Genomic DNA, 15,195 nt, shown 5'->3' on the forward strand with positions numbered 1-15,195 from the left:
GGCAGAGGGAATTCGGGTAGATCCAGCAAAGGTAGAGGCCGTACAAAACTGTAAGTCACCAACCAGCCCGAACGAAATTCGGAGTTTTCTAGGACTAGCTGGTTACTACAGAAGATTCATCGAAGGATTCTCAAAGATTTCCAGGCCAATGACGCAACAACTCAGAAAGGGTATCAAGTTTGTGTGGACCCCTAAATGCGAAGCTAGCTTCCAACTGCTAAAAGAGAAACTAACTACCGCCCCCGTGTTAGCCGTGCCAGAACCAGGAACAAATTACGTGGTCTACACAGATGCTTCAAAAAATGGACTCGGGTGCGTCCTAATGCAGAACGGGAAGGTGATAGCTTACGCGTCGAGACAACTCCGACTCCACGAATTGAACTACCCCACCCAAGATCTGGAATTAGCAGCCGTAGTGCATGCACTGAAAATTTGGAGGCACCACCTATATGGGGTTAAATGTGAGATTTTCACGGATCACAAGAGTCTAAAGTACTTCTTCGAACAAAAGGACCTGAACATGCGACAGAGGAGGTGGCTCGAACTGGTGAAGGATTACGATTGCAGCATAAACTATCACCCTGGCAAGGCAAATGTGGTAGCTGATGCACTGAGTCGAAAGTCTCAACAATTGGCTGGTCTGGTTACCCGAGAGGAAGCACTGATACATGACTTCGCCAAGATGAGGATAGAAATAGTACAAGCACCAGAAACGGTGGAAGCTAAAATCGCAACTTTGGTGCTACAGCCCGACCTGAGAAAACGAATAGTTGATGCCCAAAGACACGACGAAGCTCTGGAGAAAATACGAATGAAAGTGCGAACCGGTGAGCAAAGCAATTATAGGGAAGAGGCGGACAATGCCCTCACTTTTGAAGGAAGATTGTGTATACCAGCCAACCCGGACCTAAGGAACGAAATACTGATCGAGGCACACGATACCCCATATACCGCTCACCCTGGAAGCACAAAAATGTACCAGGATCTAAAAAGAAAATTTTGGTGGGACAGCATGAAAAGAAGCATCGCAACGTTTGTCGAGAGATGTCTAACTTGCCAACGAGTCAAGGCATTGCACCAATGACCTTACGGGAAGTTACAACCCTTGTAAATTCCCGAGTGGAAATGGGAACACATTGCCATGGATTTCGTGACAGGCCTGCCCAGATCCAAGCGTGGAAATACTGCCATTTGGGTAATCGTTGATCGACTCACGAAAAGTGCTCATTTTATCCCTATTCCCATCACGTATGGATCCGAGAAACTAGCACAATTATACGTACAGGAAATCGTGCGTCTACATGGAGTGCCTGTGTCCATCACGTCAGACCGAGACTCGAAGTTTATATCCAGATTCTGCCAAACTATGCAAAGGGAAATGGGTACGAGATTAAACTTCAGCACCGCATTCCACCCTCAGACCGACGGACAATCCGAGAGGACAATTCAAACCCTAGAAGATATGTTGAGAGCCGTCGTACTTGATAGAGGAGAAAACTGGGAATCCATCTTGCACCTGATAGAATTTGCCTATAATAATAGTTATCAAGCCACCATCGATATGGTGCCTTATGAGGCACTATATGGAAGAAAATGTCGGTCTCCACTTTATTGGGATGAAGTAGGGGAGAGGAAAGTTTTAGGCCCAGAATCAGTGGCGGAGATGATTGAAATCGTGAGACGAATCCGGAGTCGAATCAAGGAAGCGCAAGACCGGCAAAAATCATACGCCGATGAGCGTCGAACGGAATTAAAATTTAACATCGGGGAGAAGGTCTTAAGATATCCCCTTCCAAAGGAATAACCAGATTTGGACTCAAGGGTAAGCTAAAACCACGATACATTGGACCCTATGAAATTCTGGAAGAAGTGGGCCCAGTAGCGTATCACTTAGCTTTACCACCCAACTTTGGGAACATACACAACGTATTCCACATCTCCCAACTTCGAAGGTACGTGTTCGACCCAAAACATGTAATTCATCATGAAGAAATTGCTCTAGAGCCTGACCTGAGTTATGAAGAAAAGCCGGTAGAAATACTAGATCGAAAGGTACAGCAGCTTCGGAATAAGTCGATTACTACAGTGAAGATTTTGTGGAAAAACCACGGACATGAAGAGGCAACATGGGAACCAGAAGAGAAAATGAAGGAGAAGTACCCCGAACTTTTTGTTTAAGTACTTCCTAAATTTCGGGACGAAATTTCTTTTAAGAGGAGTAGTATGTAGCGACCCGCTAAGCCGATATTTTTTTATAAACTATATTATTGGCTTGATTAGCTATATAAGTGACTTTTATGCGATTAAATCCGAACTACGTTAGATCGTCGTTGTTGTTGTTTGACGTTAGGTAAATAAATAGAACATGTAGATATATTTCACATATACGAATATAATAAATTTAAATAATTAAATAAATAAGATCACAAAAAAATTTAAAATTTAATGTCTAATACATCCAACAAAATTTAATACATCCTACGTTCTAAGAAAATCGGGTACTTCAACGTGGACGGCCACGAACTTGAGCCGATTATACCTACACCAAATAAACAAGTAAATAAATAAGTGATAAATATATATATATATATATATATATATATATATATATATTTATATATATATATATATATAGGGTTGTGATCAATTGAGATTTTTTAGCCTAATTGAGAATTGAGATGCATTATTAGCCACTCATTTTTATTAAATGAGTGGTCCAGAATTTACCACATGGAAAATATTTTTACATTAATTAATTGTGAAAGGGCAGAATGGTAATTTCATCATACATTTTATTTAATAAATATTTTTTTATTTTTTTTAAAAAAATTAAATTTTTTTTTTTGATTTTTGATTTTTTTTTATTTTTATTTTTTTGTCAACTACATATACAATTCATGTCAACTACACACATATAATGTCAACTACATATACAATTCATGTCAACTGCACATATATAATGTCAACTACATATACGATTCATATCACCTATACACATATAATGTCAACTATAACCTGTTGACATTTGATGTGCAGGCTATTGACATTTGATGTGCAGGGCTATTGACATTAGATGTGCAGGCTACACATCGTAGTTGACATCGCGTGAAAATTAAAAAAATTAAAAAAAATTTAAAAAATTTTTTAAAAAAATTTAAAAAAATAAAAAAAAAATTAAAAAAAATAAAAAAATAAAATTTTTTTTAGTTGTTGACATTTTAATACGAGTTGTTGACATTTGATATTCTGGCTATTGAAATGAAATGACGATAATACCCTTAGTTGATATAATCTACTTGTAGTTGACATTTCAAAATGAGTGGCTGAAAATGCATCTCAATTCTCAATTAAGCTAAAAAATCTCAACCTAACAAGACCCTATATATATATATATATATATATATATATATATATAGGGAGATGATCAAAATAAGTATGTGTTTAAATCCAGAAATGCAGACCAAATCTTGGCCCTAGGATTAGATGATCTAATGGTCAATAATTAACCAAAAACACGGAAGGTCATAATTAAGCAATTTTAGGTCATATTATAATATTTGGGTTTAATGTCATGCTAAGATCGTTTTAGGTCATGCTTTGTTAGCATGACCTAAAAATTACCTAATTATGACCTAAAAGTGACCTAATTATGATATTGTTCTGCGTTTCTGTATTTAAATCTAGTTTTGCATAGATCAAAACCCTATATATATATATATATATATATATATATATATATATATATATATATGTATATAATATTAATAAACAAAAGAGGAGGAGATCCCAAGAGCTTAATGTGTCACTTCCGACAAATTATAAATGTTGCAACCAAAGAGGCCTAATTATCTTCAGACATATCATTTAAAGCTGCAACCAAATTTTCTTTTCAAAAGAACAATCATTCTTCCTGTCAGATAAAGAGGATATCTTTTGTCACTTGCTGCATCTTTCGTATATTTAGATATACAAGAATTTACCCCCCTCCCCACATCACTATCATACAATCCATTTCCCTACATACACACAACCCACAAAGATAAAGAGTACGAAGGAGATATGCACAACTTTTTCACTACAATCCAACATCTTTCCATATTAAAAAAAAGGTGAATCTCAAACCAATCTTTTCCTTTACTTTTACATACTAGTATATGCATATATTTTAGGAAGAATCTGCCCCCCCACCAAAATTTCAACCATGTTGTATCTTTATCAACTATTCATCCACAAAGCAAACATACACTCTTAATTCACCAAAATCACCAAAATCAGTAGATAGAAACCAATTAGAATCCTACTGCCTTAACAACTAGAAAGAAGGACAAACGCTTATCTTTATGAACTTGTCGGATTCCGGCAGTAAGCTTGACACTCCGTCGCCAACAAGCTACTACCCTTGCTCCGAAAGCCACTGCTTCCATATCTTTAAAAATCGAGAAAGTTGAATGTAATTAATCAAGTTATCAAGAATAATATCTTTAAAAAAAAATAAATATTGAAAAGAGAGGGGTAGAGGAACTAACTCTCTGACCCCGTACCTGTCGAGAAACGACGACGGCGGCTGAGGTGAACCCGCGGCAACGGCGGATCCGCAGAGGCGACGGCGGTGCGGCGAATCAGGGCAGAGAGGGAGAAACCGCTGCTGATACTGCCGGACTCCGGGAAGAGGACGGCGAAGCCGCCGCCTGTGCATGCACAGTGGCGGCGGCGGCAATTCCAGAGAGAGGGCGGCGGTGGCGTGAGGCTGCGAGAAGAGGAAGAAAGGGAGGGAAGAGAGAGAAGAGAAGGGGAGAGAGGGGCGCCGCCCGGAGCGGCGGCGGGTCGACGGCGATGAGAGAGGGAGGGGAGGGGGGAGAAAAGCTGTGTATTTTGTGAAATGAGGAAGAGGATGGTGACTTTAAGATCTTTCTTTCTCATTTAATTATATTAGTTTAAAACTAAATTAGTATTTCCTATTGTGATATTTTCAAAAGGTTACTTTCGCAAGTAACGTTGGAACGAAAGGTTCAAGTTAAAGGAGCTAAACGAACAAGGTGAGCTTTCTTATACTAAAATACAAATCGCAATTTATGAAAACACGAACACATGTTCGTGATCTTTAAAGATGTTGTCTTGCCATAAATATTTTGTGTATGATGCCTATCTGTTTGGCTAAGGCCAAGTGAATTATGAATGATGATATATGTGAATCGATTCGATTGTGAGTCCTGATAGGATGGTGTCCCTACTTGGAACCTCTGACCGTGAACGGCAGAGAAGGTGACCGTCCGAGAACACCATCTCGACGGCACAATGTGATCAGATATGGCTAAGTACTGGAAAAGGGCCCAATGTAAATATTTTAGTAAGCTCGGGCATTTTAAATAAAATCCCCGAGTCTTACTGTGATGATGGCTTGACAATATTTTCAAATGTATATTTGTATTTTTGACAATGTGTTCACTGAGTACTTTTGTATTCAGCTCTGCATATATTTTTAAATGTGCAGGTTGAGTCGTGAAAAGGGGGGAAGGACAAGTGCTGTGGAGAGCAAGCTAGTAACTAACTATGAATAAAAACTCTCGGAGGTTCATGTCTCCATACATGAACCGCGTTCTTTTGTGTCCGCTGTGCCGGTTAAGAGGCAGTGCTTATTTTACTTTTGACTCTGATAATCGGAACTTGTATGAACAGTCACTCGATTATGCATGATCGAGTGTATTTTGTTATAAGCATTTCCCTATTTGAGTTTATTCTGTGCGTCTCGTCCTGCTTGGGCTTTAATTTCCCCTAAACTCTATCCCCGCTTCTTATAATCCCTCATTAGTCACGGATTCCCCGGGTTATGCTATCCTTAGCTAACTGCGGTCGTGACAAAAAACAAGTACTTAAACTAAGAAATCTTAAAAACAAAGCAAGTAAAAGATTGTTTGGCTCATCGGAAACTGAAACTGGAGGAATTTCTGGAACTACGGCGGCTGGAATGAATCAGGTATGATGCTCCTCGCCGGTAGGTGGCCGGAATCTTCAAGTCAGGCTGCTGGATTTAGATAGAACTAAGAGCTAGTGGAGCTATTCTCCTCAAAAGTGATGTAGTAGTGATGATAAGTCCTAAGTGAAGTGGTGTCAAAATTCTTCCTTTTCTTTATGATCAGCTCCTATTTATAGGGTGGCTTGCCCTAACTTCTAGGGCTTTCTCTTCATGTGGAATGACAATTTTGCCCTTCTTTAGATAGGTGATTATTCTAAGCAAGTCCTTCCTTCTCGTGTCCAGTTCTACAGCATCCATCCTGGCCAGTTTGCGTATTTTCTGCTCATACTAACCAGTTTGCACACTTCTCGCAGCTTTTTCACTCGAATTCCTTCTGAACCTTTCCTCCTGATTTAGTACTTCAACCTGCACACTTTAACAACTATTTTGCAGATATTATCCGATAAAGCACCTTATACTGACCAGTAACCAAGGCCGAGAACGAGACTCATCAGGGACTAAACCCGACGGACCCAGCGAAGCCTTGTTATTCCCCAATGGAGGACGGTGCGAAACGAGGTCCACAGACCCGAAAATATCCAGGCTATCTCCCCAGTTCCACTCGTTAAAAGACTCGTTTCTTCCCATTCCGCTATCTACCTCTTTCAATATCAACTCCTTAGATGACATCACTAACGGTTCTTTCATTTCATGGACCTCGATATTCACATCTGACCGACCTAGTTCATCACTGTGGAAGAAAGCTGCTCACTGCAAACTCCCTTTAGTTATCTATTGTTGCTCTTTTTCCCTTCCATGTGGTCGTGGACTTCTCGATATCAGAGCCTCGTTTATCTAACACTTCCAGCTTCCCACTTTCTGGACTAAAATATTTATTTTCTCCCCTGAAGTCAGCCAGACTTCTCTGTTTTCTTTCATTCAAAATCTTATTCTCTGATAGAGAGTGTGAGTTCACCGAACGAGTTGTGGGCGAAGAGAGCCCGTCATCATCCTGTGGGTCGAGGATAGGAACTGCAATCGGACCACAGAAATCATCCCCAGCGTTGCGCGGAGGGATCGACTGAGCGTCGGTATCAAGCGTTGTTGAACAATGACTAACAATTTCAATCGCACCGACACCGACAACTCGGTTATTAACTTTAACATCAACGACATACACTTCCTTAATTTCTTTATGCAACATAATTTCCGAGGTTTCACCTAAACTAGTAGCATAAACATTGAAAAGCCCCATTATAAAAATGACTCTCTCCCAAAGAAGAATTGGATGTGGTGGTTGTGTCAGGTGCGGCCCCTGCGAATACCAACTTGAACTCGGCCCGAGGGATGGTGGTGGCGGGTATTCAGGTGGTGTGTAGCGACCGTCCGAAGGGTGAATGTTCAGATGCAACAGTGGCTGCCAATCCTGGTCTCCCTGTTGGTGATAAGGCATAAGGTGTGAAGAGACAGCTGAATTGTATTGTGGCGCACCATAAGAAAGTCCCGGATCGGGTGGGCGCAACTCCCACGATTGTTGGGTGGGCAGTTGCTGTCACTCCATGTAATCGGGCTGTCTCAACTGTTGAACGGACGAGTCCAAGCTCGCATAGGGCTGCTGTCCATATGCTTAAGTCGGAGGTTGTTGTTCTTCAATTGCGTCAAATTTCTTATTTAATCTGTTGCAGATAGCCGTTATCCGGTCACATAGGGAAATGATATCCTCGTTGGTGTAATGTGAAAGCACCAATTGTTAGGAGTTGATTTCTTTTAACAAGATTTTGGCGTCTCGATTGCGATCGTCGGATGGATAAAAGGTAGTCGTGGGAGCTTTGCCCGTCGATCAAACCAAGAACAATACGGATGGATAAAAGGTAGTCGTGGGAGCTTTGAGTCACTGGCCTGGACCCAGGCGCTGGGGGAGGTAGCCTGTTCATGGCGTTGCCTGGACCCGTGCTTGGGGGAGGTTGGTTATACAGACTCGTTCCTTCCCAACCCGACAACAAAGCACAGCTCGGTGGTAAGACGCTTCCCCTCCTACCGTTAGGCCAGGGGTCCGAGTCACTTCGGGGGGTAGATGGGGAACCATCGTTGATCCTCCTTTAAAAGGAAAAAAAATTATGATTTCATTGATTGAATAATGAGAATAACAATAGTCCTATTTATAATACTCTTATGAATAACCTAACTTGGTGAACAAGATAATAACGATATGGAAAAGATATGATAATATAATAATAGAGATATGAGAGATATTTCCGAAGATATACTTGTATCAACTCCCCCACGGTTGAAATCCACCTTGTCCTCAAGGTGGAAACCATGAAGCAACAATGAGTGGGTCAAACATACACCAAATAGTTGAGCGTCTCCCTGTATCATCTCCATAAAAAATCACAAAGGGATGACCCTTATGGACTTGATAATTTAGTTCTAAAATCTTGTGAATGCGTACATGAATGCTCAAGCATAGAGTGTCATTTTGCGGAGGAATCAACCGGGCATCGGCATCGAGTGATGTTAATCGATGATTCATATTTGCAACATTCTTAACATGTGATGAATCACTTAATAATTTCATTGACGCGTTGTACCTCATGGAATTACCCAAATCAACCTTAGCTTGAAGAACCTTGATTGGAAAAGCATTCAGTTGCATCGAGCACTCAAACTGCCCTTGAACATGTTCCTCCTCGCGCTTGTGATCCTGACTAGGTTTCGTCTCCTTCTCAGCCTTTTCAACCCTACAAAAACCAGCAGAAGAATCAAGAATCTTCTTAGTGGAATACTCAAATCCATCCTCAATGGAGCCATCCTCCTCGTCTATCACCTCAATTGGAGGCAATTCTTCTGTCCGAACCTCTTCCATGATCGGCATATCTACGTCACTGGAACCGGAGATAGGTTTAGCGAAAATCTGAAATTGGGCATGCTGCGGCGGACGCGATAAATGTTGGATTTCAACAAACCCATTGGCAGGGTTTGAGATCGGGACAGCAGCAGTGGACAGCGGCATGGCTGTCGGTGGACACCAGCAGGACGGTGAGTGTTGCGGGGGTGGCTGTGGCAAGCCGAGTGGGGGCTTCCGGTGCAGCGCTGCTGTCCAACGGGCTGGTAGTTTTGGTGGGGTAGGTTTGCGGTGGCGGTTGCTGTCAGCGGTGGCTGTTGATAGGCAATGGGATGGTGGTCGTGGTGCAATTGGTCTATGTTCGGCTTGTATGGAGGCAGCGGTAGATTCTGAGGTCCGACATAAGGACTTCGCAGCAGCGCGTACGAATTCGTGTAGGTGTAGGGCGGCTGCGGGGCTGCGGGAGGGTTGAACTGGTGGCGGTAAAGCTCAAGATCATACGCCGACACGAGACCATAGGTCAGGACTTGCTGGTCGGGACCGGGTTGGACCTAGATCCACGGCTGTCGGTTAGGTGGGTCTGGTGGAGGTCGCGGCTGCACGACATCAGATGCCACATGCCAAGAAGGTTGCTCGTGGTAGGAAATCACCGGAGTTGTTTTCGACGGGAGAAACTCGTCATACTTGTCCAGCTTCTTGTGTATTCTATTGCATGCAACTAATATTTGGTCACATAGGTAAGATAGATATATTTCATGGTTGGAAGTCATGGTGAGATCGCGATGAAAGCACCAGTTGATAAGGGAAATACCCTTATCAAGTGAAAAAGATAAAGAAAGTCGCAGAAAAACCGTGCTCTGTCGACAATCGAAAATTTTAAACGGAAAAACTAAATAAACATAAAAGAAAATAATTATGATTTCATTGATTGAATAATGAGAATAACAATAGTCCTATTTATAATACTCCTATGAATAACCTAACTTGGTGAACAAGATAATAACGATGTGGAAAAGATATGATAATATAATAATAGAGATATGAGAGATATTTCCGAAGATATACTCGTATCAGAATCCCACCACTAAAACTATTAATAGGCAACCGCAAATCTTGAAGCTCTCTGCACTTATATACATTCGCCGGAATCTCCCCACTGAGCTGATTTCCGGTGAGAAACAGAGCTTCCAATTTCCGACCATTACTGCATATATCATCCGGAAGCTTCCCCGACAGCATATTAAACCTCATATTAATCTCAATCAAAGGGGAAGCATTGAATAGAGACGACGGTATCTCCCCCGAGAAGCTGTTGTTGCTCATCCGCACGTATTGCAGATCGGAAAAAGCTCCGAGCCATGACGGTATTTGTCCGATGAAGTTGTTGAACCCTAAATTGATCGTCTTCAAACGACGCAGTTTCGAGAGTTGAGATGGTAAGGGGCCCGTGAAGCAGTTGGAGCTGACGTCCAAAGACCGGAGAAACGTTAGGTTTCCGAGATGCGGAGGGAGGATTCCACGTAGCCCGAAGGAGGAGAGGTTTAGGGACGTGACACGGCGGTGTTTGGCGCCGCACGAGACGCCTCGCCAGCGGCATATGGATGTGTTGGTGGACCAGCTCGTGGCCAAGATGGAATTGGGATGTGATGAAGAGATAGTGTTTTTGAGAGAGAGTAGTGTGTGTTGATCGGTTGTGAGATTGAGGGTTTTTCGGCATGAGGTTTGTGTGAAGGTGATTAGGGTTAAAATGGTAAATATTAGGAAATTAGTCTTCATTATTATGTGTGTGTTTACATGAGATGAAGTCGAGATATTTTTATTTCTAATTGAGATATTTTGAGAGGTTTTGTTTATATGATTGTGTTTTAGTGTCTATTGTGAGTGGGGAAGCTTGACTTGCTAGTTAATGATGATTTGTTATGTTGTGGATTAGGTAAATGGCTGTCAAATTTGAAAATAAGATAAACCACAAAATTTGATCATGCTCCACTACAAATTTATCTATGTCCACATTGGCCGAATAAGATATATTATGTGAAGCACTCAAAAGACATTTCACAGCTTCTTTATAAGGTTCATTTTAAGAAATAAAAGTAAACTCAATTAAAATTTTATCAAATCTTCAACATTAAACTTTTTTATATTAATCTGAAAACACAGTAACAAAAATAAATATATGAATTAGATAGGATGAAAACTCCAGCATAGGACAAATTCATGATTCTCAGACAAATGTGTTGGCTAAATTCAGACAGCGCGGCTTCTTGGGTATGTTTCTTTTTGTCCATTTTAGAGGATGTGTGAATGCTACCTTTGGATTTGATTTCTAGTGAGAGTTATGTTTTTGTTTTGCTTCTCTTTTTAGTGCTTCGGGATCTATAGAAAATGTTCTCAGCTTACTTGGACTTGTAGGGTGTTTTATTTTTCTCTTGTTGATGGTTACTTTGTCAAATCCTTATCGACTATCTTGTCGGACTCATGTTCAACATCTTTGATACTTTATTATTTTTTTTATCTAGAAAATAACGAGAATATTTTTTTCTTTACAACAAAATACAATAAATATAGTACTACTAAGGTTTGATGGACCATTTTCTTTTTTCTCTTTTGCATGTTTTTCTTAGAAGTCTAGAACGAGTCTATAATGTCATTTGTTATGTTTTGGCGTTTGGAGGACATCTTTAGGCAACAAGATATATCAATCCATAAAATCACTATCTAGATCGACCTTGTATTTATCGCTATTTACATTAACCTAAAACATAATTTTGCGCGCATGCTAATAGTAGTGTCGACAATGTACATATTATATTGCACAAGACTAGTAATAGTGTCTTTTGGCTATGTGAGAGATATAAGTGTCTATTTGTGTTATTTGCATTTGCCACTACTTAGTGAAGTTAGCCAATCATATATTTCCACTCTCAAATTGCAAAGGAAAATGCATGCTATCAAAATATTTAAATATTAAGGAACTTTTGAAAATTTTAATTGTTTCCACGAATTTTAAATTTGATATATAATACTCCCTCCGCAAAATGTTGTCCATGTTTGACTCAGCGCGGATTTTAAGAAATGTGAAGAAAAAGAGTGGAAAAAGTTAGTGGAATGTAGGCTCCACATATATGTATTAGTTTTATAATAAAATGTGAGTGTAATGAGTTGGTGGAAACTATGGTCCCTTTACCAAAAATGGAAAGAAAAAAAAAGCAAAGTGGACAATGTTTCACGGACGGACCAAAATAGCAAAACTCGATAACATTCACGGATGGAGGGAGTATCATGAACTTTGATTGGTATATCAATTTCATATCGATGATAAACTTCAGCTTATTAAAAATTAACTATGAATTGGCATTTAATTGATAATAAGGAACATCACTTAATATTTATTTTTAAAAAATGACATGTCATTAATAATTAGGATTTTTCTCTCCCATTATCGTTCATCTTCAGCATAGTTTTCCGTAGTCCGTATCGAATCCCAACTAGCCACGAAAACCCACTTATTAAAAAATATCAAAAGTACTGTAATATTAGGCACTATTAACCTAAGGCCATATTTGGTTGGCGGGAAAGTAAAGTTAGCAAGGAAAATGATTCCTGTGAAAATGAATCCCGAGAATATGATTTCAAATAACTTTACTTTCCCGTGTTTGGAAAATATCAAGATTTGAAAGTATATATTTGATTTAAACACTAAACTAAAAATATACTTATAATTTTTTATTTATAAAAAATAATAATACATATTATTTAATAAATTATTAATTACAAATGATAATAATTATATTATTTTATTTATTATTATGATGGATAGTTTAAATATGGATTATACATTATAATATATAATAATATAATAATAAATAAGATTATTATTATTATTATTATTATTATCATTATATTTACTTGATTTTTAATTGAATAAATTTTATAATTTAAAATTTCACTACAATTTTATTGTTAATTACTAATTTATAAATTAATAATTATTATATTATTATAATTATATTTAATTATTTAATAAATTAGTATTATTATTATTATGATAATAAAAATAAAAATAAATATTAATAATATAGTTATAATTATGATAATTTGAATTATAGTTATTTATTATCCTGAAATTAAGTATGGTTTATACTTTTAAATTATTTTTAAAACATTGTAATAAATAATAACGATGATGATGATGATGATGATGATGATGATGATGATGATGATGATGATGATGATGATGATGATGATGATGATGATGATGATGATGATGATGATGATGATGATGATGATGATGATGATGATGATGATGATGATAATAATAATAATAATAATAATAATAATAATAATAATAATAATAATAATAATAATAATAAACTATACTATATTGCATTAAATATGTAAGAATCCTAAAACTAAGAAAAAGAATACCTAAGAAAAGTTAGGATTCAGAATCCTGAAAAGTTGTACTAACTTTCCTTGTTTCAGGATTTTGATTACTTTTCCAGTTTGATTAAAAACGGAAACAAACACATGAATTTAAAATTTAAGGAATCAGATTACTTTCCCAGACAAAATCCTGGCAACCAAACATGGCCTAAAAGTTAATCACCGTTAATTATAGTTACACAGTAAATTAATGGGCAGTGATAAAATGCAAACTCTAAATATTGTACAAACTCTAAACTATAATCTGGACCGTCAGAAAATGTCAACAGATGATAAAATAATAACAACAAAAAATTCAACATAATGTCAACAGAACATCAACCATGACACTGTGTTGACATTTTTTATTGCTATAATTTTATCATCTGTTAACATCTTTTAACAGTCCAGATTATAGTTTGGAGTTTGTATAATATTTAGAGTTTGTATTTATTATATCCCGTGAATTAATTGTGCCATTATAGAATGAAAGAGTTCTTATATCATCAGCTGTCGGGAAAGGCTTGTTTTGTTTCATAGGAAACAGCGAGTTTATTGTCCGAAAATTATTCGCAACTTGCATTCAATTTTATTTCCATGCAATTTTCAAAACATTTTTATAATTTTTATAATGCTTACATTTTTCTCAAGGTAGTAGTAGCAGCATATATGAATGATGTATCGCTGCGAAAATTGTTCATGTTACATGCTATCATTTGTGTGTAAATTAAATATTTTAATTGTGTTGAGTTTGAAAATATTTTAAAGGTTATGCTGTCTTATAAAATCCGTTCCATAAAATTAGAGATTCTTTCTATTTTGGTCTATTCTATAAAAATAGTTTGTTTTTATATTTGATAGTTTCTTTCTTTTTAATAGGATAAGTCTCATTCCCTACTTACATACTCTAAGGAGTAACTTTTTTCTTTCTATATCTCCTTCTTACTTTAATTATGTATTAAAATCAATGCCTTGAAATGGGGGAGTATATTGTATGTGGCTTCAAAACATGGCATTTGTATCATATATTTCGATACTATTCTCTAATTTTCAGCTCTTTCTATTTACACCCACCTTTAATAATGGATCACATATAAAAATCTAATGCATTATGTATCTTGTTGTAACAGGTCTTCACAATTGGCCATTTTTTATTTTATTTTAACATAGTGTTGGAAAATTATCACCATTAAGTCCGTCAACTTCAACATTTTGGGGATTGACACAAAAGTAAAGAGAGACCATTAATTGTAAGGGAAAGCATAAACGGCAAAATATATTTTCCACTAATTAATTTAATAAAATATTGACTTTATTATCTCTAATCTCGAAAAATTGTTACTCCCATGTTTTACATATTTTTTGCGGTAGTCGACCTTCTTTTCTTGTAAATTAATTATATTTAAATGTTATGTTGAATTTGAAAATAGGTAAAACTGGTCATGTATATGGCTTCAAAACCTTTTAATTCTATGCATATTACGACACTATTTTGACATTTTCATCTTTTTCTATCACACTCACTTTTGATAAACTACTTTTAATAATGTTGATTCAGTATAAGATGGAGCAAGCGTACATGCAAAAAATATTATATGGGTTGAAATATAGTATTAAAATAAGAGGTTACTAGTGGTACTATGTATCTTCTTGGAACATGTCTTCACAGTAGGCCATTTTAACATAGTGGTGGAAAAATATCACCACCAAATCCAATAACTTCAACATTTAGTGGACACAAGTAAATAAAGATAATCCACTCTAGACGAGTCATTATAAAGGAAATTCAAATAATAATCTGCAAAATTTATTTTGTACTATTCGGCGTGTCCACACTAAATGTGACTTCTATTGTTGGACAAATGGAGTTCTTTCTTTTTTCAATGTGAATAAGTAGAAAGTTTGACACAAAGACTTATGTGTATAATTTAATTACATTGAAAAACACTTGAGACATATATCAATACTATAT

This window comes from Salvia splendens, chromosome 19 (assembly GCF_004379255.2).
Source record: "Salvia splendens isolate huo1 chromosome 19, SspV2, whole genome shotgun sequence".
In the NCBI taxonomy this organism is placed as follows: domain Eukaryota; kingdom Viridiplantae; phylum Streptophyta; class Magnoliopsida; order Lamiales; family Lamiaceae; genus Salvia; species Salvia splendens.